Source organism: Phalangium opilio, unplaced genomic scaffold (assembly GCF_054372755.1).
Source record: "Phalangium opilio isolate 3A_F unplaced genomic scaffold, DU_Popi_V2 ptg000002l_1, whole genome shotgun sequence".
Classification (NCBI taxonomy): domain Eukaryota; kingdom Metazoa; phylum Arthropoda; class Arachnida; order Opiliones; family Phalangiidae; genus Phalangium; species Phalangium opilio.
This window is the reverse complement of record NW_028324144.1, coordinates 14,106,057-14,129,260: the sequence shown is the minus strand read 5'-3', so window position 1 is coordinate 14,129,260 and position 23,204 is coordinate 14,106,057. Positions and strand designations below refer to the sequence as shown.

The following is a 23,204-nucleotide window of genomic DNA, read 5'->3' as shown; positions in this document are numbered from 1 at the left end:
GGGGTATTAGCTAGGTACACTCTTAAAACTCATGGGTTGAATGAGTTGGGCTATTTGAATTTTAACTACAATTTGGTTAAAAAATAACCAAGTAGCAGTTGGATAAATATTTCCCTGTAGTTTGGGATGGGGTTATTTCAAACGCAAAAAATTTGTGGTAATTGCAGTAACCCAAATTGGGTCATTTGCAATTTTAGGCAAGCCAAGCATACAAATACGCGGTATTGTACACTTGATGGATGTTTAGAAAACTTTGCAATACCAGTTATTTAAGCAATATAGTATAAACAACCATTTGAAATAATAATATAAAAAAGATTCTTGGAATATCAAAATGAAACAGCTTTATAGCTACAAAACTACTAAAGGAATCGTAATTTTTAAAAATATTTCAATATATTCATTTTATATTATGAAGACAAGGCAAACTGCTAACAAGGTGCACTAGTGTATCAACGGTTTAAGATTATCTTAAATATAAAGATAAATATAATTAATATTTTATATTTTCTTCGATAGCTATTAAGCTTATTGCGCGTTACATCGTTTCAAAAATAACTATTGAACATTCTTGAGAGACTAGACTAATATTGACGTTTTAAATGAAGCATACGCCTATTTTTGTCTTACTCAAATTGGTACATAATATCTCGAATCTTAGTAATGGATAAGAGTAGAGCAATTGCGTGAACCTTTGGTGAAAACTGCACCATTGGGGGCTAGAAGTTTCTTGTAACCCTAGCCGATCGCCGCGTACATCTTAACCTTAACTATGATGAAGGAATAGAAGCCAGTAGGTACACACTGGTGTCCATGTGGGATGGACAAAAGACCAGATGATGGTGGTATTTAGAAGCCAGTAAGTGTAGACTGGTGTTCATGTGGGAGGGACTAAATAATAGATGATGATGGTGTTGTTTAGAAGCCAGTAAGTAGAGACTGGTGTCCATGCGGGATGGACAAAAGACCAGATGAAAGTGGTGTTTAGAAGACAGTAACTACAAGCCTTAAATCTGACCATAAACAAGCCAAAAGCCCACCATTAACAATCCATAGGGCCGACCATAAACAAGCCAAAAGCCCACCATTAACAATCCATAGGGCCGACCATAAACAAACCATAAAGCCGACCATAAACACTCCATAAACAAGCCGTAAAGCCAACCAGAAACAATCCATAAAGCCGAGCATAAACAATCCATAAAGACGACCATAAACAAGTCGTAAAGCCGAACATAAACAAGTCGTAAAGCCTACCATAATCAAGTCGCTAAACCGACCCTAAACAAGCCATAAAGCCGTCCATAAACAAGCCGTAAAGCCGACCATAAAAAGCCATAAAGCCGACCACAAACAAACAAAAATCCGACAAATAACAGTCGATAAAGCCGACCGCAATTAGATTAATAATCCGACCATAACCAGATAACAAAGCCGACTTCTTGTTTGATAATGTAAGAGCTGGACACGCTTACTTTTTAGAGTCGGTTAAAGTGCTGGCAAAATTTCTATGGCCGGAAGTCGGGCCGACGCTTAAACGGATAGGACATTTCGACGGTCGAAATGAAAGTTTACCGACGCTTTTACGTCAGTGTTGGTTGGACCTCGAACAGACTCCGTTGGCCCAACGTCGATTGTGCTACTGGGGTATGTAGGGCTTAATTCTCTTTCTCATGAAACCCAGTTGTTTTTCAACTGGATTACATTCGCATTTTTCTCGACACCCTCAGAGCGCATCGCATAATCGTAAAACCGGCCAAATTCCCGCAAACTAAGATTTTCCAAGCTGTCGGGACGATTCGGATACTTGTCGTCGACGAACCCTTTTTGGCAAGTGTCCATGCTTTCGGGGTCAGTTTCCCTCAAACGCGCGAGTTCCTTGTAACCTTTCAAAATTCTCGATCGGTTTTCTTTCAAGTTAGTGTTTATAAATTTAGTGCTGTCGGACTTGTTGTAAAGATCTTGGCCCAGCATCATATCAAGAGCTTCATAAATTCCTATTTGCTTGCACGTCAAAGATTTCAATCTATAGGCAAATAATTTTTTGGACAAACTTTCATTCCCTAAGTCGGCAAAAGTTTGGTCCATGTCAGCCCGGTCTCCCTTTGTCACGTAAGCCGTGACATAGTTTGCCACTATTTCCGATTTGTCAGCGACAAATTGCAAATCCATGTTGGCTTTGGAAGCCAATAGTAGCGTGGGATTATAATCATTTATTAAATCTTCGTGCTGTTTTCTCGGCAAGTCGTACAACCGTTTCTGCACCTTTTTCATGTTACGGTGACGAGTCACTGATCTAACGGAATTCATAGTCGCTACGTTTGTTACGTTACGAGGGAAACCGTAACGACACACTCTCGATCCTTTTTTAAAATTTTTCACCTTCTTGTAACAACTAGAGGTGCATTTGTGAGTTTGGAATTTTTTTACCAGCCGTTGCAGTTCCGGACTTACCGATGCTCTCGGCATCGAACACGTGACGTGTTTTTGCACGTAATCCAAAATAGTCTCGGTCGAAGAAGTTCCAATCTTTGGAGCGTCCTTGGCCCACAAAAGCATTTGGTAGTGAGGTAAACCTCGAGATTGGTATTCAACCCTCCAAAAATGATGTTCTATCATGCCAAGAACTGGATTTTGCTTACACAAGACAAAGTTGTTTAACAGCGACCGCACTTTGTTGTGAAAGTGCAAATTGACGCTAAGTGGGTCGAAATTCAACAATTCAGCCACCGTCATCGACTCTACTCCCGGAACGTCTGAATTCACTTTTCTCAAGTGATCGTGCAGTTCCATATCATCGTACTCGGCCGGGTTAAAAGTTAGAAGCCAGGTGGGAGGACCAAATTCCCGAATCATCGCTAAAACGTTTCTAAGAACTTTATACCAGTAGTCCTTCGTTCCTCGAATATGACCCAAGAAAGTAGCTAAATTACTCTCAAGTTCTTTATCGCCAGATTCAACTCGATTGAGCAAATTTTCAACCCCAATTGGCATGGGTTTGTTAACACGAAGAACGTAGTTCAAACTGCTAGAAATCGCTTTCATTTCGCATTCTTGATAGGAATGGAACAAATAGGCGTAATCTCGTCTAAAAATTGGACTTTTGTTCAAAATACGGGATAAACGATACTCGGTTTCCGTTATTTTCCCAAATGGTCTATCATCGTGCTTGCCAAAGCGACCCCGAGGGAACAAATGAACGAAGCTCATGTATTCCAGGTTTTTGTCCCAAGTGCTAACTGGCTCGGCCTCGACGCGCTTCATTTGGTAAGCACCCAATAAATCCTTCGGTGGTTGGACGTTCACCGGATGAATAGAGTAATGATCGTACAGATCATTGGCTTCGCCTTCAGAAAGTTTTCGCAACAAAGCCTCGGGCTGTGTTAGAATTTTGTAGGCGTCGCCTGGTGCAAGGCTAGACTGATTTTCATCCTGCTCCTGCATGTTCGAAGCGTTTTGGTCACCTTGGACGTCGTGACTACTATCCGCTGGTCCTTCTGTTGGAAGCGCAGCGGAAGCGCGTGCCAACGCATCAGATCCATCATTAATTAACGCAAGTGGATCTGTTACGCTCAGTAATTCTTCTGGAGTCAATGAATTTTCATTTCCATCAATTTCTTGCGTCCCACAAATATATTCCTCGTTCATTGTCGAAATATCAATGTCTTTGTAAAAAGGGTTTATCTTTTTCAGCACACTGAAAGCTTTCAACACTTTTTCGAGGCAAACAACCTGCTGCCAAACTTTTTTGTCCGCAGTGGGAACACCGTTCACCAAGATATGCAGTTCGTGATTTTTAGGCAATGTCTTGGGAATCATCTTCAAATTTTTCTCCACGGGTATTGGAAGATAAATTACTCTTCCCTTTAAAGCTTTAACAGTACCAAACTTCACGTTGGAATTGGTTTTAGTGCCTAACCGCACCACAGTGTGGAAGGGCTTCACAAGCTGAATTAAAACTTTCTCAAACATGTTTAAATTGGTGACATCTGGCGGAGGATTGTCAACCGCCAAGTTGTTCAGAAAACATCCAATGGGAACTTTACCCTTTCCCAAATCCGTAGCGCAGTAACGACATAGAAGCATGTCAGCTTCTCTAGCGTCCGAATTATTCATTATCCAGCCAGCTCTTAAAATCAGATAGGCCTCGTTATTGAAAACAGCACTGTTTACTAGTTTTTCTACAGCTCTTAGATCAGTTTTTTTCAGTAATCTAAAACAACAGTCGCAAGGCGTGTCGTGATACTCGTTGGTGTTTAGCATTGCCCGAGCGAATTGATTCTCGTAAAGACTCAAGATTTCACTTTCATCGAGAGTGGGCCGAGGAGCGTTAATGCTTCCTGTGGGAGCATTATTTTGTTCGTTATTTAAATTTTTCCCACGTGTGGCTAGGATTTTTCTTGACTCCGCCATGACAGTCGTCAGAGAATCGTAATCACCACTTTCAATTTCAGTTGAAACTTTAGTTAACGCGTTGAGCAACGCTTTGACTTGATAGATCTTATTCAGAATACTTCTTATTCCCGAATAAGGTGGAGCCAATTCAGCGAAAGAACGCAAATGACTTTGGCACTCTTCGCTATCAGCGCAGTAAGAGGTGTGCCCTAGGAACGGAACTATTCTCACCACTACTTCGTCCCCATCTGGTGGTATAAACACTTTTGATTTTTTGCAAAATTCTTTTCTTAATTCGCAAAGGTCCAAATCAGACTCAAAAATTTTAGTCAAAGATTTTTCATTAGCATTGGCAACTGTTTTTATGAAAGCTAGTACTTTTGCAATGGCTCGAGTTCGAACATTACAAATATCACTGCATTCCCAATATACAGATTTGTTTTGGGTTTCAATAAACCCCCCTTCATTGATCACTAAATTTGCTTTCGGATTGTTCTCTTCAGTTTCAACAATTTTGAAAAGATTCGTAACAATTCCCGACTCATTAACTTGTAAAACTCGTTCTACGTTACTAGTCTCGTTATTGTTTTTTATGTCAACGAAATTTCCCATTTCGTCAACAAACAATTCTTTTGTTGAACTCGTAACACGGTCTCTCAGAACTTTTCGTACACGACCATTAGAATCCAATTGAAAAATTTTGCCGTAATGTGACTCATCGTCATTTTTCAATATTTTACCATTATTTCCAATCAGATAATAGGAAGTTTCATGGAAATAGGCCTCTTTCATGCTACTGTGAAGCCTTTTCCCACCCACAACTTCTGCCAAATTGTCAGGATCAATGTACCCAATATGTTTGATTTTCTCGACAAAATCCTTAAATTCACTAACAATCCCCGTTAGTTGGGCGTGGTAAGCCGAATATAATTGCCTTTTCAAATGCAATATTCTACCAGCTAGCACTTGGCATTTTAGCTTGTGAGAGATGGACTTCGTGCGTTTATTTTTGGTCTCGGTGTCAAAAGACTTTGACGCCGCCAATCTTTCAGTGAGACGTTTGACTAGAAACCTTTTATAGCTTTCGGCTATAATTCTTTTGTTTTTCGTTTTGAAAATCCCCGCATTGAGGAGCTTTTTCGCAAAACCAAATTTATCTTGTTTAGTCGTTTTAGGTTTGGGTTTGGTTTTTTTGGAGCAAAAACCACCATTAGTTGCGCCACCTGGTGCCATAGCCCTTTTACCACCTTTTTGTGTACATAGCGTTGATTTACTTTTTCTAAGAAAATTATCTTTGTTTTTCAAATAGTACTTCTTGTTAATATCTCGTTTAGCTTGCTTTTTTTGCGAAGCTTTCCTTTGAACAAGTAACTTTAACTTCGCTTCAGCTCTTTTCTTTTGGTTTAATTCACGCCATTTTTTTTCCTAAGTCTCTCCTGAGAAACCATTTCAAAATTTCTTAATGGACGCAAAATAGCAAATTCTTTTCAATTTTTGTAAATTTTCAAACAGTACAAGTAGTACTATATTTGACACAGATTGCAATAGGTCACAAAGATACCTTAATTCCACACTGGAACTTGCAATTTGGATACACAAAGATATCCAATTAATGAGAACACAGAGAACCCAATTAATGAGAACACAGAGAACCCAATTAATGAGAACACAGAGAACCCAATTAATAAGAGCACTAAGAACCCAATTGCCAAACACAAAGAATTGGCTAAATAATAGGAACACAGAGAGCCTATTGGGCGCACAGAAAGAACCCAGTGTCAAAAAAAAAACCTCTGACAGAATTGCAAATCGTAAAAAAAAAATACAATTAAAACGAATGAAAATAAATACCTCTGACAGAATTGCAAATCGTAAAAAAAAATACAATAAAAATGAATGAAAATAAATTAATTACAAGGGATAGTGAAGCCTTTTAAGGCTAAGAGTGAAAAAGACAATTTCACAATCTGAAACGAAAACAAAAGTTAATGTAACAGTAGGAACATAAAAAAAATTGTTTATAGATCATATAAAACCTTAATAATTAAGATTCGTGGCAATTGATATTCATTTACAAGTCTTCAGAATTGTAAGAGAACAGAACGATGAGGAAATTGAAACAATTCCCGCCCAAATAGCAGCCAAGCGATTTCAATTTAGTGCCCTCCCGACTCCCGAGTCTAGAACAGTAGCATGGAGCAATTATACCTAGAACGTTGCTGTGAAATCATGGTTTTAACTCCAATGTTTTAATTGCTCCATGTTACTGCTGCTCGCGCGGGGAAGTTTTTGGCGGGAAATCCTAGAGTTTATCATTTTTAATCCAGCCAGACTAACTTGAACCTCGTAAGTATGTTTTGAACACTATTTTTAATAGTTAATATTAATAATTAACGGATTTTGAAGCTAAGTCATAAAATTTAAAGTTATAATGTTTAAATTTAATGTCAAACCTTAAACTAGATAGAAAGTAATTGATTGTAAACTATTCAATGAAATTTCTTGTTTGTCGGTTTGGGCTTAGTAATGGAAGGCAAAAACATTAAGGTCGTCAATGCCCACTTTTACGGCGGCGGCGGCAAAAATCGAGGACGCGGTGGCGGACGAGGCGGCGGTCGTGGGAGAGGCGGCGGTCGCGGACGAGGCGGCGGTCGCGGACGGTGGCAATGGGTGCGAACCTGTTACAGGTGTAAGGAGGCGGGGCACATAATGCGGGACTGCCCGCAAAACCGAGGTACTAAGTATTTTCGATTGCTTTTCCTGGGGCTACCTAAAAACTTCAATGCACTTCGTTAAAGTTCTCATTTAGGGAAAAGAGTTTTAAATTTAATAAAATGTTATAGAGAGCTTTCAGTTGGAGCTGAGTCTCGGGACATAATTTACCCTGCCATATTGGTGGGTTTAAAGCAGGAATGAAGCCGAGACCACCCAATATGGCTCCCAGAAGACTTGGGTGGGTGTGACGTACCTACTACTATCCCATCTGAAAACTCCCTATTGAATTTAAAAAAGACAGTGATGTTCCCTGCTATCACTAGGTGGCCCTAATGCAAGCAATCTTAGTTAGAGCCTTTTATCGCCATGGCTTTCATAGCGTAATTTTGTTGTAATATTGGAAATGAGGTAGAAAGGTATTTTATGGTATAAAAGTATCTAGAGAAAAGGGGATATTAGACTGAAATTGTAGGACACAGAATCTATGCATGTGAGACCAAAATGAATTATAAAAAAAGCACATCGCACGCAAACCAGCCAAAGGTGTAAAAGGCTCAAGCATATATAGTTGACTTACATACGGTTACATAGTAGACGAAATCGGCACTAACCCAACTACCACCACCACCAACCCGACTACCACCACCACCACCAATTCAACTACCACCACCACCACCAATTCAATTACCACCACCACCAACCCGACTACCACCACCACCACCACCAACCCAACCCCCCCACCACAAGAGGGTATAAACATGGAAACCCCATTGTAAATATTTTGTAAGTATTAAGCCACATTTAAAAAAGTTAACACTTTTATTAAATTGGGGCACAGGAAAAGAAGTTAATTTCGGGTTTTTTCATTAATTTCTCGAAAGCCATAATCCACCTTATTCCCTTTCGCCGGAAGTTAGGATTAGCTCAGGATTCATGGGGGTGAGTAACGGGAAGAAATTCGTCTGCCGTCTGCTACAACAGCCAAAAATATGTACTGTAGCAGACGACAGACAAATTTCTTCCCGTTACTCACCCCCATGAATCCCGAGCTAAGCCTAACTTCCATCGAATGGGAATAAGGTGGATTTTTAAATATTTTTACAGTTTCAATTCTTTTCTTGAGTTTCAATTAAAAATTTTCATTGAAGATAATTAATATATTTTTCTTATTTTTTTGTAGCATCATCACCATATTAATTTTCCAAAAAACATTTTTGTCATAATATTTATCCATTTAACCAAATAAATTTCATCCATAATTATTGCATTCTTTTTAATTCATTTGAATGAACTAATATTCCATTCTTCTGATTCCTATTAATCCATTTTAGAAAATTTTTATTTCTTTTAACATAAGAAATGGTTTCCCAGCCATTTGTTTATCATTTGAACCCGAGAAATGGTTTCCCAGCCATTTCATAATACCTTAAACTTAAGAAACTATTGACCAGCAATTACGTTATTCCTTGACTTAAAAATGGTTATCTCTTGAACCAAATAATTTTTTTTCATCATTATTGATCTATTTAATAAAGGAAAGGTCCGTTCTAATTAATTCATTTTAATAAATTTTATCCCTTGAACTTAAGGAAACGTTTCCCAGCCATTTCTTTATCCCTTGAACTAAAGACACGGTTTCCCAGCCATTTTGTAATTTCTTGAAGAAAATAACTTTCTATCATTATTCCATTATTTTGATCCATTTTAATAAATTATAATGTTCCGTTCTAATTAATCCATTTTAGTAAATTTTACCCCTTTAACTGAAGAAAAGGTTTACTAGTCATTTCATTACCCCTTGGACATAGGAAATGGTTCCCTAGACATCTTGTTATCCTTCAAAAAATGGAAACTAACTTCTCCAACCTTATTCCATTCTTTTTGATCTATTTTAATAAATTAATGTTCCGTTATTATTAAACCGTTTTAATATAAATATATCCCTTGTACTTAAGAAAAACGTTTCCCAGTCATTTCGCTAACCCATTAAATCATTTGCACATGAGGTAAGATAGATTGGAAATGAAGACGGGCGACCTGCCACTACGGTCGAAGGCAGGAGCCATTTGTGGTCGGGATTTATAACTGCACTTATAAACCCCGCCCACTAGCCTTCGCCAAGGAGGAAAGTCAACTTGTAGGGGATCCATTGGCCCGCGCTTTGCTTTATTTCCTATTAACACAAATGAACAATTTATACTAATATGAATGCATCATTGATTGCTGTAAACAAATACTAATAATTTAAATAAAATAATTTTTTTATCAACTTGCGTTAATCAATTTCTTCATAACTTAATGAAAATTCGTCGAATTTTAAAGCTACTAGATGCTCCCATAGTCGAAAGGGAATAGCTAACTGGCCTGCTAAGCTCAGTATAATTAAAATGTCCTAAATTATCGTGTTTTTTGTAAAAGGTTTTAAACTTATAGTTTCCTAATTTTAAAGCAATATCTGCCATTGTTTAGTTTAAACATACGCCACTAGATGGTCCTGTAGTCCAAGAGCGGGGTTGTCAGGCCTTGATTTATCAGTAAGTTTGTAAAGGGATGTACAACGAGTTAGGCCTATTTGGAAGGTGTTTTAGGGAGTAGTGTTACTATTTCCTGGAATATTGGTTAGGCAGATGTATTGAACATCCATAGCAAATGCACTGATATTGGTACGAAATTCACAGGCAAGGTTGCCCAGTAGATCTATTTGATGACGTAGAAAGCTACACAGTGATCCATTTAATTTATAATTTCGTGCTTATGATGAATCTAGTGAAATGTAATTTTGTAAATCAATAATTCAACAGTGTTAAGAACTTAACATCTTCTAAACTGAGTTACAGACACCCATATAATTGATAAAAAAATTTATTTTTAGTTTTTTTTACCTAATTACAATGACTGGAACAGCTTGGACATTAAATATTGGTTTGTGGGTGACTGCCTGACCGGGTTTAGCGACCCTATGATTCAATATATTAATAATTTTATTAGTAAGATTGTTTTACTTATATTTTCAGGACCAATATGGGAATTGATAATCTTGGGAAAAACTAACCATTGTTTATGGTTTTTTTAGGTAATGTTAGAATATGCACTAAAATGAACATTATATACATAAACTGGCCATGGTTTCATTTTTTCCTATGTATCCTTAAAATAATCACTAAATTATTAATAAAAAATTTAATTATTACCTAATCAAAATGATTGGAAGAGCCACAATACAAAATATGGCTTTTTTTCACAGCAGTGTTAAATAGTTAGTTGGGTAATTGTCATTTTTAACTAATTGAAAATGGTAATTGAATTATAAATACTGAAGAAATGAAATAAAATTTAGCATGACGGAGTCCTTGAGGCTTGTCTAACTTTTCGAGAATAATACACAGCTTCCGCACCCCTTTTTCGAGGAGATTAAACATTAAACTAATTTGTAATACCAAAGTCAGAGTAGGAAATGGATGGACACTTTTCTAGTGTTATATGTTACTTATGGTTTGTTTTTACCCTTGGCACCAGTTTAGAAACCAGGTAACAAACCTATGTGTAGAGTTTGCATTAATCTTAAACAACAAAAATTTGTCTAATTTAAAAAAAAGATTATTCTAATTAGCGGTTATTGTTGGTCGATGGCACTAATAAATAATAAAAATTTAAATGTTACCTAATAAAAATTATTGGAAGAGCCGGAATAAAAAATATTGGTTGGTTTGTTGACAGGGTTTAGTGATCGTGTGATTTAATCTATCAATTATTTTACCACTAATGAAACATTCAAAATGATCTAAGCAGGGGTTATCGTTTGCCGGTTGCACCAGATATAATCTTTGTAGCGTTTATCGTTGGCAATCTGGCCATTGTTTACTGTTTTCTTAGGCAACGTTAGAATTGGCGTAAAATAATTAATAATACAATTGTTACCTAATACAAATGATTGGAAGGACCTGAATTAAAAATATTGGTTGATTTGGTGACAGGATTTAGTGATAGTGTGATTGAATCTATCATTTATTTTACCAGTAAAAAACGTATCTTCGTAGCGGTAACCGTTGGCACTTGGCTGGCCGCTGGTGGCACCAGTCGAGAAAGCAGGGAACGAACCCTTGTGCGTAGTTTAAACAACAAAAATTGATTTATTTAAAACAAATTACCTAATTAGCGGCTATCGTTGGCTGATGGCACCAGGTGAAACACCTTAAAACGAACGCAACACGGCCAATTGGTCTCTAGTCGACTCTCTACATACAATCAGCTGTATTTAAATTTTGACCAAGGCTTAGTGAAATCAGTGAATTTAAAAATTATCGGCTAAATCCTAAATTTAAATTCTTTTGTATTAAATTATAATAAGGTTTAACTTACGAAATTAAAATAAAATGAGGACGAATTAACCCCTTCTTTTATGTGAAAAGTTAAAAATTCGCCTTAAGCTCGACACAGCCACACTCGTTTTCTAAACAAAAATCTTCGCTGTCTTTCTATTAGAGGTAAAACAGCGTAAGTCCAACAGTACGTTTCTCAATGATTTTAGCCAGGACTAAAACACGTAAGTCCAACAGAATAAAAGGTCGTAAGTTTAAGCATGTGCTTAAAAGTACAAAAAGTAATACTTAATATTAATTGTTTTCAATAAAACTTCGGAAGGCACCAAAAAAGTGTTCAACCTTTCATTTAAAACCATTTTCAGACCTATCGAATAAATAGTCTTCAAAAAATGCTCGAGTCAATTTGGCCATCACAGCAAACATTTCCCATGTTATTCCTATGGGAAAATTTCCCTTTTTTTGCCAAAATGTCTTAATTTTTTTATGGAAATGAAAACCACCCTTAGCAACATTATTTTCTATAAAAAAAACTAATGAAGGGATCTCTTTGAAATTTTAACCACATATTAAGGGTCCGAATTATAGTTCAGTGGATTTTTTTCAAAACAATTAATACAATACAAAAAAAACTACATCCAAACAAAAAACCCTCCTTATACATTAAGAGCAGTATGAAGTCTTATCTAAGAGAGCAATCGCTCTCTCAGAATTGTATGCATGTTACAGTCAGAAATTGCTAAGTTTGTAGGATAATGGCAGGCGGGTTTCGGATACTTTTTAGGATAATTGCAGGCGCGTTTCATATACTTTGTAGGAAAATTGCAGGCGCGTTTCAGATACTTTTTTGGATCATTGCAGGCGCGTTTCAGATACTTTGTAGGATAATAGCAGGTGCATTTCCGATTCTTTGTCGGATAAATTGCAGGTCTGTTTCAGATACTTTGCAGGATCATTGTAGGTGCGTTTCATATTCTTTGTAGGATAATTGCAGATGCGTTTCAGATACTTTGAAGGATAATTGCAGGCGCGTTTCAGATACTTTGTAGGATCATTGCAGGCGCGTTTGAGATACTTTGCAGGGTCATTGCATCTGCGTTTCAGATACTTTGTAGGATAATTGCAGCCGCGTTTCAAATACTTTGCAGGATCATTGCAGCCGCGTTTCATTACTTTTAAGGACCATTACAGGCGCGTTTCAGATACTTTTAAGGACCATTACAGGCGCGTTTCAGATACTTTAATTTGTACGATAATTGCAGGTGCTTTTCAGATACTTTTTAGGATAATTGCAGGCACGTTTCAGATACTTTGTGGGATAATTGCAGGCGCGTTTCTGATACTTTGTAGGATAATTACAGGCGCGTTTCTGATACTTTGTAGGATAATTACAGGCGCGTTTCAGATACTTTGTAGGATAATTGCAGGTACTTTTCAGATATTTTTAGGATAATTGCAGGAGCATTTCATATACTTTGTAGGATAATTGCAGGCGCTTTTCATATACTTTGTAGGAAAATTGCAGGCGCTTTTCATATACTTTTCAGGATCATTGCAGGCGCGTTTCAGATACTTTTTAGGATCATTGCAGGCGTATTTCGGATACTTTGTAGGATAATTGCAGGCGCGTTTCAGATACTTTGTAGGATCATTGCAGGCGCGTTTCAGATACTTTGCAGGGTCATTGCAGCTGCGTTTCAGATACTTTGTAGGATAATTGCAGCCGCGTTTCAAATACTTTGCAGGATCATTGTAGCCGCGTTTCAGATACTTTTAAGGACCATTACAGGCGCGTTTCAGATACTTTAATTTGTACGATAATTGCAGGTGCTTTTCAGATACTTTTTAGGATAATTGCAGGTGCTTTTCAGATACTTTGTAGGATAATTGCAGGCGCGTTTCAGATACTTTGTAGGATAATTACAGGCGCGTTTCATATACTTTGTAGGAAAATTGCAGGCGCTTTTCATATACTTTTCAGGATCATTGCAGGCGCGTTTCAGATACTTTTTAGGATCATTGCAGGCGTATTTCGGATACTTTGTAGGATAATTGCAGGTGCGTTTCAGATACTTTGTAGGATAATTGCAGGCGCGTTTCATATACTTTGTAGGATAATTGCAGGCGCTTTTCATATACTTTGTAGGATAATTGCAGGCGCGTTTCAGATACTTTGTAGGATAATTACAGGCGCGTTTCAGATACTTTGTAGGATAATTGCAGGTGATTTTCAGATAATTTTTAGGATCATTGCAGCCGAATTTCAGATACTTTGTAGGATAATTACAGGCGCGTTTCAGATACTTTAGGATAATTGCAGGTACTTTTCAGATATTTTTAGGATAATTGCAGGAGCATTTCATATACTTTGTAGGATAATTGCAGGCGCTTTTCATATACTTTGTAGGAAAATTGCAGGCGCTTTTCAGATACTTTTTAGGATCATTGCAGGCGCTTTTCAGATACTTTTTAGGATCATTGCAGGCGTATTTCGGATACTTTGTAGGATAATTGCAGGTGCGTTTCAGATACTTTGTAGGATAATTGCAGGCGCGTTTCAGATACTTTGTAGGATCATTGCAGGTGCGTTTCAGATACTTTGTAGGATCATTGCAGGCGCGTTTCAGATACTTTGCCGGGTCATTGCAGCTGCGTTTCAGATACTTTGTAGGATAATTGCAGCCGCGTTTCAAATACTTTGCAGGACCATTACAGGCGCGTTTCAGATACTTTAATTTGTACGATAATTGCAGGTGCTTTTCAGATACTTTTTAGGATAATTGCAGGCGCGTTTCAGATACTTTGTAGGATAATTGCAGGCGCGTTTCAGATACTTTGTAGGATAATTACAGGCGCGTTTCAGATACTTTGTAGGATAATTGCAGGTGATTTTCAGATAATTTTTAGGATCATTGCAGCCGAATTTCAGATACTTTGTAGGATAATTACAGGCGCGTTTCAGATACTTTAGGATAATTGCAGGTACTTTTCAGATATTTTTAGGATAATTGCAGGAGCATTTCATATACTTTGTAGGATAATTGCAGGCGCTTTTCATATACTTTGTAGGAAAATTGCAGGCGCTTTTCAGATACTTTTTAGGATCATTGCAGGCGCTTTTCAGATACTTTTTAGGATCATTGCAGGCGTATTTCGGATACTTTGTAGGATAATTGCAGGTGCGTTTCAGATACTTTGTAGGATAATTGCAGGCGCGTTTCAGATACTTTGTAGGATCATTGCAGGTGCGTTTCAGATACTTTGTAGGATCATTGCAGGCGCGTTTCAGATACTTTGCCGGGTCATTGCAGCTGCGTTTCAGATACTTTGTAGGATAATTGCAGCCGCGTTTCAAATACTTTGCAGGACCATTACAGGCGCGTTTCAGATACTTTAATTTGTACGATAATTGCAGGTGCTTTTCAGATACTTTTTAGGATAATTGCAGGCGCGTTTCAGATACTTTGTAGGATAATTGCAGGCGCGTTTCAGATACTTTGTAGGATAATTGCAGGTGATTTTCAGAAAATTTTTAGGATCATTGCAGCCGAATTTCAGATACTTTGTAGGATAATTACAGGCCCGTTTCAGATACTTTGTAGGATAATTGCAGGTACTTTTCAGATATTTTTAGGATAATTGCAGGAGCATTTCATATACTTTCTAGGATAATTGCAGGTGCTTTTCATATACTTTGTAGGATAATTGCAGGCGCTTTTCATATACTTTGTAGGAAAATTGCAGGCGCTTTTCATATACTTTTCAGGATCATTGCAGGCTTGTTTCAGATACTTTTTAGGATCATTGCAGGCGTATTTCGGATACTTTGTAGGATAATTACAGGTGCGTTTCAGATACTTTGTAGGATCATTGCAGCCGCGTTTCAGATACTTCGCAGGATCATTGCAGGTGCATTTCAGATACTCTGTAAAATAATTGCAGGCGCGTTTCAGATTCTTTGCAGGATCATTGCAGGCTCTTTTCATATACTTTGTAGGATAATTGCAGGTGCGTTTCAGATACTTTGTAGGATCATTGCAGCCGCGTTTCAGATACTTCGCAGGATCATTGCAGGAGCATTTCAGATACTCTGTAGGATAATTGCAGGTGCGTTTCAGATACTTTGCAGGGTCATTGCAGCCGCGTTTCAGATTCTTTGTAGGATCATTGCAGGTGCGATTTAGATACTTTGTGGAATAATATCAGATGCGTTTCAGATACTTCGCAGGATCATTGCAGGTGCATTTCAGATACTTCGCAGGATCATTGCAGGTGCATTTCAGATACTTTGTAGGATATTTGCAGGTGCATTTCAGATTCTTTGCAGGATCATTGCAGGCGCGTTTCAGATGCTTTGCAGGGTCATTGCGGGTTTTCCTATCAATTATTGTGAATCGGTGGCCTTATATACCCTAAATTTCCAAAAAATTTTAAAGAGGCTTACGCTTGAGTTCAAACGTCAACAATAGCTATGTTTAAAATAATTTTAGGAATAAAGTTCCTTAAAACGATTTAACTAGAATTAAGGTAAATTAATGACGATTAAATTAATAAATATCAATTATATTTTTCTTAATATTTAAAAATAGCCTCTAAATTGCGTCTCCACTTGGAGAGGTTTATCTTGGATTCCCAACTTGTACTCATCCCTTACAAAAATATTAAGCTGTAATTTATCTGAATACACGCTTTTCTGACTTGCTAAATTAACATCTGAGATGGTCCAACTGTTTAGGTACATGTACAAGTTCTTACCACATCTAGCTAAAAAGGTCTTTTCGTCTATCTAACATCCACAACATACACACTCACAGAACATGATCGAAAAAGTCTTTAAAACTTGCAGCTAAAAACCGATTACATCTGAAGGGAAGGGTCCCGACAGGCTTGTTTTACGTCTATTCGCAACCAGGAAAACTGCTGTAGACTTATAAAATAGCGCTAAAGTACTTTGGTTAGCAATTTCGTTCACATTTCGAGCGCCATGGTGATAGTAGATCTTGTCTTAATCGGTGAAGTTGGACTGCAAAACCGAGTGTATTCAATTCTCGAGTCATTCTCGAACTAGCTCTCAGTAAGTCTATAGCATTACGAGGCAGTGTCATACTTACTGAAACATATCTGATAATTTTTTGATAACTGTATATACAATACTGGCCCTTTTATGACCAAAAATGTTTCAATTTTCTATCTTTTATGGTGGTTTAAATATATTTAGGATCGAGACGTGACAGTATTAGATCAAAAGATCTTATTGAGATGAATGAGTAAAGCTTTTTTAAGATGCCTTTTTAGGCCTAACCAATTGTTTATTCATAGTTTAGGAAAATAAAAGCAGTAATATTAATGCCTAACAGAAGCAGATAAAAATTTATGGAGCGCTCGAAGTTGACTTCCCGTACAAAAATTTTAAGCTGTAATTCATCTGCATACGCGCTTTTTTATCGCTACCACGCTGTAACAATTAAGGCTACATTTCTGCAGCTCAAAAAACGGGAAAATTTCACAGCAATTCTAGAACTGCAAATTGACTGCCGTTTCTACATTTTCTGTTTGTTAACTGTTAACTGTCTAGACTGGCAGAAATATGCAGCGCAATTCTGCAAACGCTATGCAAAGGTAGAAATACCAGCTGTTAGTTTAAAACTGTAATTTGACCGTTTTTATAGATATGTTACAGGTCTGCAAAAGTGATGGAAAAGTAGAAATACAGCTGCTAATTTAAAACTGCAATTTGACCACATTTATAGACATGTTACAGGTCTGCAAAAGTGATGGAAAAGTAGAAATGCAACTGCTAATTTAGAACTGTAATTTGACCATTTTTATAGACATGTTACAGGTCTGCAAAAGTGATAGAAAAGTAGAAATCCAGCTGCTAATTTAAAACTGCAATTCTACCACATTTATAGACATGTTACAGATCTGCATAAGTGATGGAAAAGTAGAAATGCAGCTGCCAATTTAGAACTGTAATTTGACCATTTTATAGACATGTTACAGGTCTGCAAAAGTGATGGAAAAGTAGAAATGCAACTGCTAATTTAGAACTGTAATTTGACCATTTTTATAGACATGTTACAGGTCTGCAAAAGTGATAGAAAAGTAGAAATCCAGCTGCTAATTTAAAACTGCAATTCTACCACATTTATAGACATGTTACAGATCTGCAAAAGTGATGTAAAAGTAGAAATGCAGCTGCCAATTTAGAACTGTAATTTGACCATTTTATAGACATGTTACAGGTCTGCAAAAGTGATAGAAAAGTAGAAATCCAGCTGCTAATTTAAAACTGCAATTTGACCACATTTATAGGCATGTTACAGGTCTGAAAGAGTGATTGAAAAGTAGAAATCTAGCTGCTAATTTAAAAATGCAATTTGACTACATTTAAAGACATGTTACAGGTCTGTAAAAGTGATGGAACAGTAGAAATACAGCTGCCAATTTAAAACTTTAATTTGACCTAAATTGACCATTTTTATAGACATGTTACAGGTCTGCAAACGTGATGGAAAAGTAGAAATTCAGCTACCAACTTAAAACTGTAATTTAACCACATTTAGAGAGATATATTGCAGGTATTCAAAAGTAGGAAATTCTACTTTTGAATACCTGCAATATGTCTACAAATGTGGAATAGTTACAGTTTTAAATAGGCAGCTGGATTTCTACTTTTCCATCACTTTTTCAGACTTGTAACATGTCTATAAATATGGTCAAATTACAGTTTTAAATTGGCAGCTGGATTTCTACTTTTCCATCACTTTTTCAGACTTGTAACATGTCTATAAATATGGTCAAATTACAGTTTTAAATTGGCAGCTGGATTTCTACTTTTCCATCACTTTTTCAGACTTGTAACATGTCTATACATGTAGTCAAATTACAGTTTTAAACTAGCATCTGGTATTTCTACTTCTCTATCACTTTTGCACACCTGTAACATGTCTATAAAAATGGCCAAATTACAGTTTTAAATTGGCAGCTGGATTTCTGCTTTTCCATCACTTTTGTAGACCTGTTACATGTCTATAAATTTGGTCAAATTACAGTTTTAAATTGGCAGCTGGATTTCTGCTTTTCCATCACTTTTGTAGACCTGTTACATGTCTATAAATGTGGTCAAATTGCAGTTTTAAATTGGCAGCTGAATATCTACTTTCCATAAGTTTTGCAGACCTGTAACATGTCTATAAATGAGGTAAAATTACAGTTTTAAATTGGCATCTGGATTTCTACTTTTCCATCACATTTGCAGGCCTGTAACATGTCTATAAATGTGGTCAAGTTGCAGTTTTAAACTAGCAGCTGGTATTTCTACTTTTTCATCACTTTTGCAAACCTGTAACATGTCAATAAATATAGTCAAATTGCAGTTTTAAATTGGCAGCTGGATTTCTACTTTTCCATCACTTTTGCAGATCTGTAACATGTCTATAACTGTGGTCAAATTACAGTTTCAAACTAGCAGCTGTTATTTCTACTTTTGCATCGCGTTTGCAGAATCGCGCTGCATATTTCTGCCAGTACAGACAATTAGCAGATAATAAACAGAAAATGTAGAAACGGCAGACAATTTGCAGTTCTGGAATTGTTGTTAAATTTTCGCGTTTTTCGAGCTGCAGAAAATGTAGCCTTAATGTATACCTATTACAGCGTGATAGCGATAAAAAAGCGCGTATGCAGATGAATTACAGCCTAAAATTTTTGTACGGGTGAGCAAACTTTGGATCGTCTACATAAACAGTTCTTTACACAAGATGTTCTGCAGTTACAGATAATGACAGAAGCCCATAACCCCCCTCGAAGTACTGAGATGTAACGGTTTATACCCTGGCCGTCTTCATTGTGGAAATTTCGTTCCAACCCCCCCGTTTTCCGACTAGTTTAGGGGAAATATTCCCCCCCCCTTTCAAGCTGGGCTTGGCGCCAAAAATATTTCTGAGAGGGTAGTTTTTTCACGACGTTGGGTAGTATTGTCCAATCGAACCGTTCCCTTCTCTATCGTTTCCTCTTGCCACTAGTCCCTACTGCAAAAAATGGTATACGGGGGGGGGGAGAGTAGAATAAGGCTTGGCGGGAGAGTTCCACCAGTGCCGTTTTTTTCACGTACGTAAAACCATAAATTGTGGATTTTTTATCAGTTTTCGGTTATTGTTACCTCTTTATATTTTAATATATTGCTCATATTTCAGAAGACTAAATTAACTAAGTTATATAATAATCTTCATAAAAAATTTTGATCTTAACTTAAACGATAAAAAAAGGTTTTTTCGTATTTAAAAAAAAACTACCCTAATATCCACGCTAGCCTCTGCGGCGCGTTGAGTTCTGGGGAATTTCCGTTGTCATTTATTAAAACCTCTCAGACACGCCCTCTGTTCTTATAGGTTCCTTTATGTTCGGGAAATTCAAAAGCCAAATAGAAACACCCCTTTAGAGACACTTTTTTTCTCTTGGGACCGCCACTATCGCACGGCTCTCTCAGAGGCAAGAATTGAATTTGTGTGGTGGCGCTAGCGTCACGGTGTTTGACTGAATTGAGCCCTGAAGAGGGTATGGGGAAAGCTTGATTTTTGTACTCTAAGTGTGATGACTCCTGATAATGAGTATTAAACGTTGGTCTTGGATGGCGTGAATTGGAATTAGGATTCGGGATCGCGAACAGATCCCCATTCTTCCCGGTTTAAATGGTTTCCTACCTATTGTAGTATCTTGGTTCTTTTGCTAGAGTATCACACCCGAATTGGAACGTCTTCATTCTTAAATCTGAAACCAAAAAGACACCAAGAAGAGAATCTCAATTGAGACATTTGAGAAAAAAAGTTTCAGAGAACACTTTTTTCATTTACATGCTGTAACTGGATGTGGTTATGATAAGGCGGCGTTTAAAGTAATAACAGATAATCATTAGCGATCAATGTCGATACCTTAGACTTGGAAATATTTTTTTAAGGTGATTAATACGTTCATGAAAATCATCTACCCAGTCACGCAGTCATTTTCCAAGATGGCGCCCAAGCTATCAGCAGCACGTCTTCAATATTTAAGTACGATGTTTAGACGGTCTTCAGCAATAAATTTACCAATTTTCAAAATTTTTGAAAAGTATACTGTAACTAAATGACATTCCCGGCGGCCATTTTCCAACATGGCGTCCAAACTATCTCATGAATGGCTTCAATATTTTACTATGAGGCTCACATAGCGTTTTTTATAATATCTATAAATTTTAATAATTTTCCAACAACATGGTGAAATAAACTGTACCTAGCATTCACGGCGGCCATTTTCCAGTATGGCGACCAAACTGTCAAACACAGAGCTGTGAAATTTTACTATGATGTTCATGTGGTTACATTCGAAATATGCACCAATTTTCGTAATTTTAAAGAAGAATGTGGAATGCATTGATGCTGGCATTCCCGGCGGCCATTTTCCAAGATGGCGGCGAAGGCTCGCGCTCTACAGCAGGGGACTTTTAGTATATTTTTTGTTGGGTCAAATACAACACATGTACCAATTTTCATCTTTATGTTCAAATGTTCTAGGTCAAGCCCTTTTTTAGCCTACCTATCATGGCCTATAGTGACTGATGGACTTGCAAACTCTCGACTGAAAGTAGTTCAGACATTTTTGCTCCTTGGTTTAACCATAGCCCACTCGATCACGCGCATTACGACGCAAGCTGCTCGCGCTATAGCTAAATTACCGAGATTTGTCTTAAACGTATCTAGTTTTATGTTTTCTTCTATGGCTTCGATAACCTTACTTAAATTAATAAATCAGCGCATAACTCCATTGGTTATTACATAACTACACGGAGTAAAAATTGTAGAACTTGAAATGTTTTATTTATGAGTATTTCAAACATAATAATGATTACAACCTGTATTTTCTAAATCACTTCCAAAAACTGACTTTCTCTCACTTGTACAACAATTGTACACTAGGTAATGAAAACTTTTGTACTATAAAGACTCAGTCACCAGAGCGGGGGCCTTCGCCCTCGCTGGCCCCGTAGTTGGCACGCCCCTGTGTAAGGTCTTTGTACCACTTGACTCAATTGGTCAATGGTGGCTGATGTAAATATTTAAAATAAAACGTACACGCTCCCTGAAGGTCTCTATATCTAGCGTTAAAGATCGGTAGTTTACGAGGGAGAGTATTCCATTAATTGATAACATTGTAAGCCCTACAAAACTGGTAGGCTTACCCTAGAGTAATACAGCACTGTTTCAATACAATAATTTATTCTCACTCACCCAATCATCGTTTAAAGTTTAAAATAAAAAGTACAAAATAAAATACAAGGTAAAAAGCAGAGCTTCCTCTCTTCGGTGAGCAGCCAAAAGATAAAGATATATGCTTCTCTTAGTAAATGCAGGAGTACTATAAAGAAGACTTCACTCTTATTTTTACGCCACAATTACGGATAACATAATAGCAGTCCTCGGAATATAACCGCTATTCGATTTGAGGTTCAAAGACGTCGAATCTGGTATCTTCGCAGGGCCCTATTAGTACAGGAAAAAAGGTTTTAACCCAGAACAAATTGGATCAAAGCTGAAATTAGATTTTTGGGCGCTCTTTAACTTGGTGTGGTCTCCCACACTCTACCATTGGTGGAATTTCCACCATATTGGAAAATGACGAAAAAAATCGAGAAAGCGTTTAATAACTCTGGTTCTACTTAACCGATTAACATGTAGTTAGGCTCTAGTTGTAGATTACCTTCAAACGCATAATTCATCTTTTGCCCTACAACTAACCAGAAGTTCAAAATCTGACCCTGAAGATTAGCCTCGGTTCTACTTAACCGATTAACATGTAGTTAGGCTCTAGTTGTAGATTACCTTCAAACGCATAATTCATCTTTTGCCCTACAACTAACCAGAAGTTTAAAATCTGACCCTGAAGATTAGCCTCATATAAAAAATGGGGATTTAAAGCATTTTATGGTTTCTACTTTCAGAATACATTTCGAAAATAAAGCATATAAGGTTGGTACCGGTATTTGTGAACGATTCTAAATGTGAACACTTTTATTTAAAATTTTGTAACAAATTTTTGGGCGGCTCAAATTCCTTTTAAAAAGGCTCAATTTATAGATTGAATATCAAGAATTACGATAAAAATGGTTAGAATATTGTAGGAATGCGTGGATGAAAGATACGGACCAATATACGCACCAACTCGGACTGATCAAATTAAGTTGATGCCAATTTTAGGTGTTTCTTAATACAATACCATCGGGGAATAAGCTTTAGCGAGAGTTACAATAATCCCACGATAGCAAATCTTTAAGCATTAGATAGATCACGTTTTATGCTATAAAATTGATATTAAAATCTCTGGTTTCGATTCGGAATTCGATTCAAAACTAGAGTTGGAAAAAACCAGGGAAAAATTGCAAATGTGAACACGACGTTTCAAGGTTAATTCGAATCCTTTTAAAGCTATTTTACTAAAAGATTAAACGTAACAGTGGTGTAAACAAGCTACTTTCGGATAATATTAACTTTAAAATACATCATTGACCCAAAAAAGACTCAAATTTCGCGCCTTTAGTAAAGTTTTCAATTTAGCCGTAAGAGGGCCGTAGCTACCACTAATTATTGGGCGGGAAAGCGGGATCGCGAGTCAGCTATTATGCTAGGAGCTGAATAAAATGTGACTTCTCAACAAATTATTGAGCATTTTGACTCAGGTATTGTTTTTAATTATATTATCCTATTACCACTTATCAAATCTGCGTAAACTTTAATCCAG

General features: G+C 37.0%; 2 long non-coding RNA genes across 5 annotated transcripts; one reads left to right on the top strand and one right to left on the bottom strand.

Moving 5' to 3' along the window:
• Positions 1 to 9,687: 9,687 nt before the first annotated feature.
• Positions 9,688 to 12,137, bottom strand: LOC149720105 (uncharacterized). 4 transcript variants are annotated; one of them, XR_016376454.1, is made up of 5 exons: positions 11,125 to 12,137; positions 11,029 to 11,051; positions 10,163 to 10,971; positions 9,993 to 10,067; positions 9,688 to 9,873 (listed from the first exon to the last, which is right to left on the bottom strand). It is a non-coding gene; the product is annotated as an uncharacterized LOC149720105 (long non-coding RNA). The 4 variants fall into 4 exon arrangements; XR_016376448.1 differs by having other exon boundaries at positions 9,993 to 10,248; positions 10,302 to 10,971; XR_016376452.1 differs by having other exon boundaries at positions 9,993 to 10,971; positions 11,125 to 11,359; positions 11,470 to 12,137.
• A 3,923-nt stretch (positions 12,138 to 16,060) lies between these two features.
• On the top strand, positions 16,061 to 16,879 carry LOC149720104 (uncharacterized). The gene is made up of 3 exons (XR_016381412.1): positions 16,061 to 16,201; positions 16,276 to 16,503; positions 16,749 to 16,879. It is a non-coding gene; the product is annotated as an uncharacterized LOC149720104 (long non-coding RNA).
• The last annotated feature ends 6,325 nt before the right edge of the window (positions 16,880 to 23,204 follow it).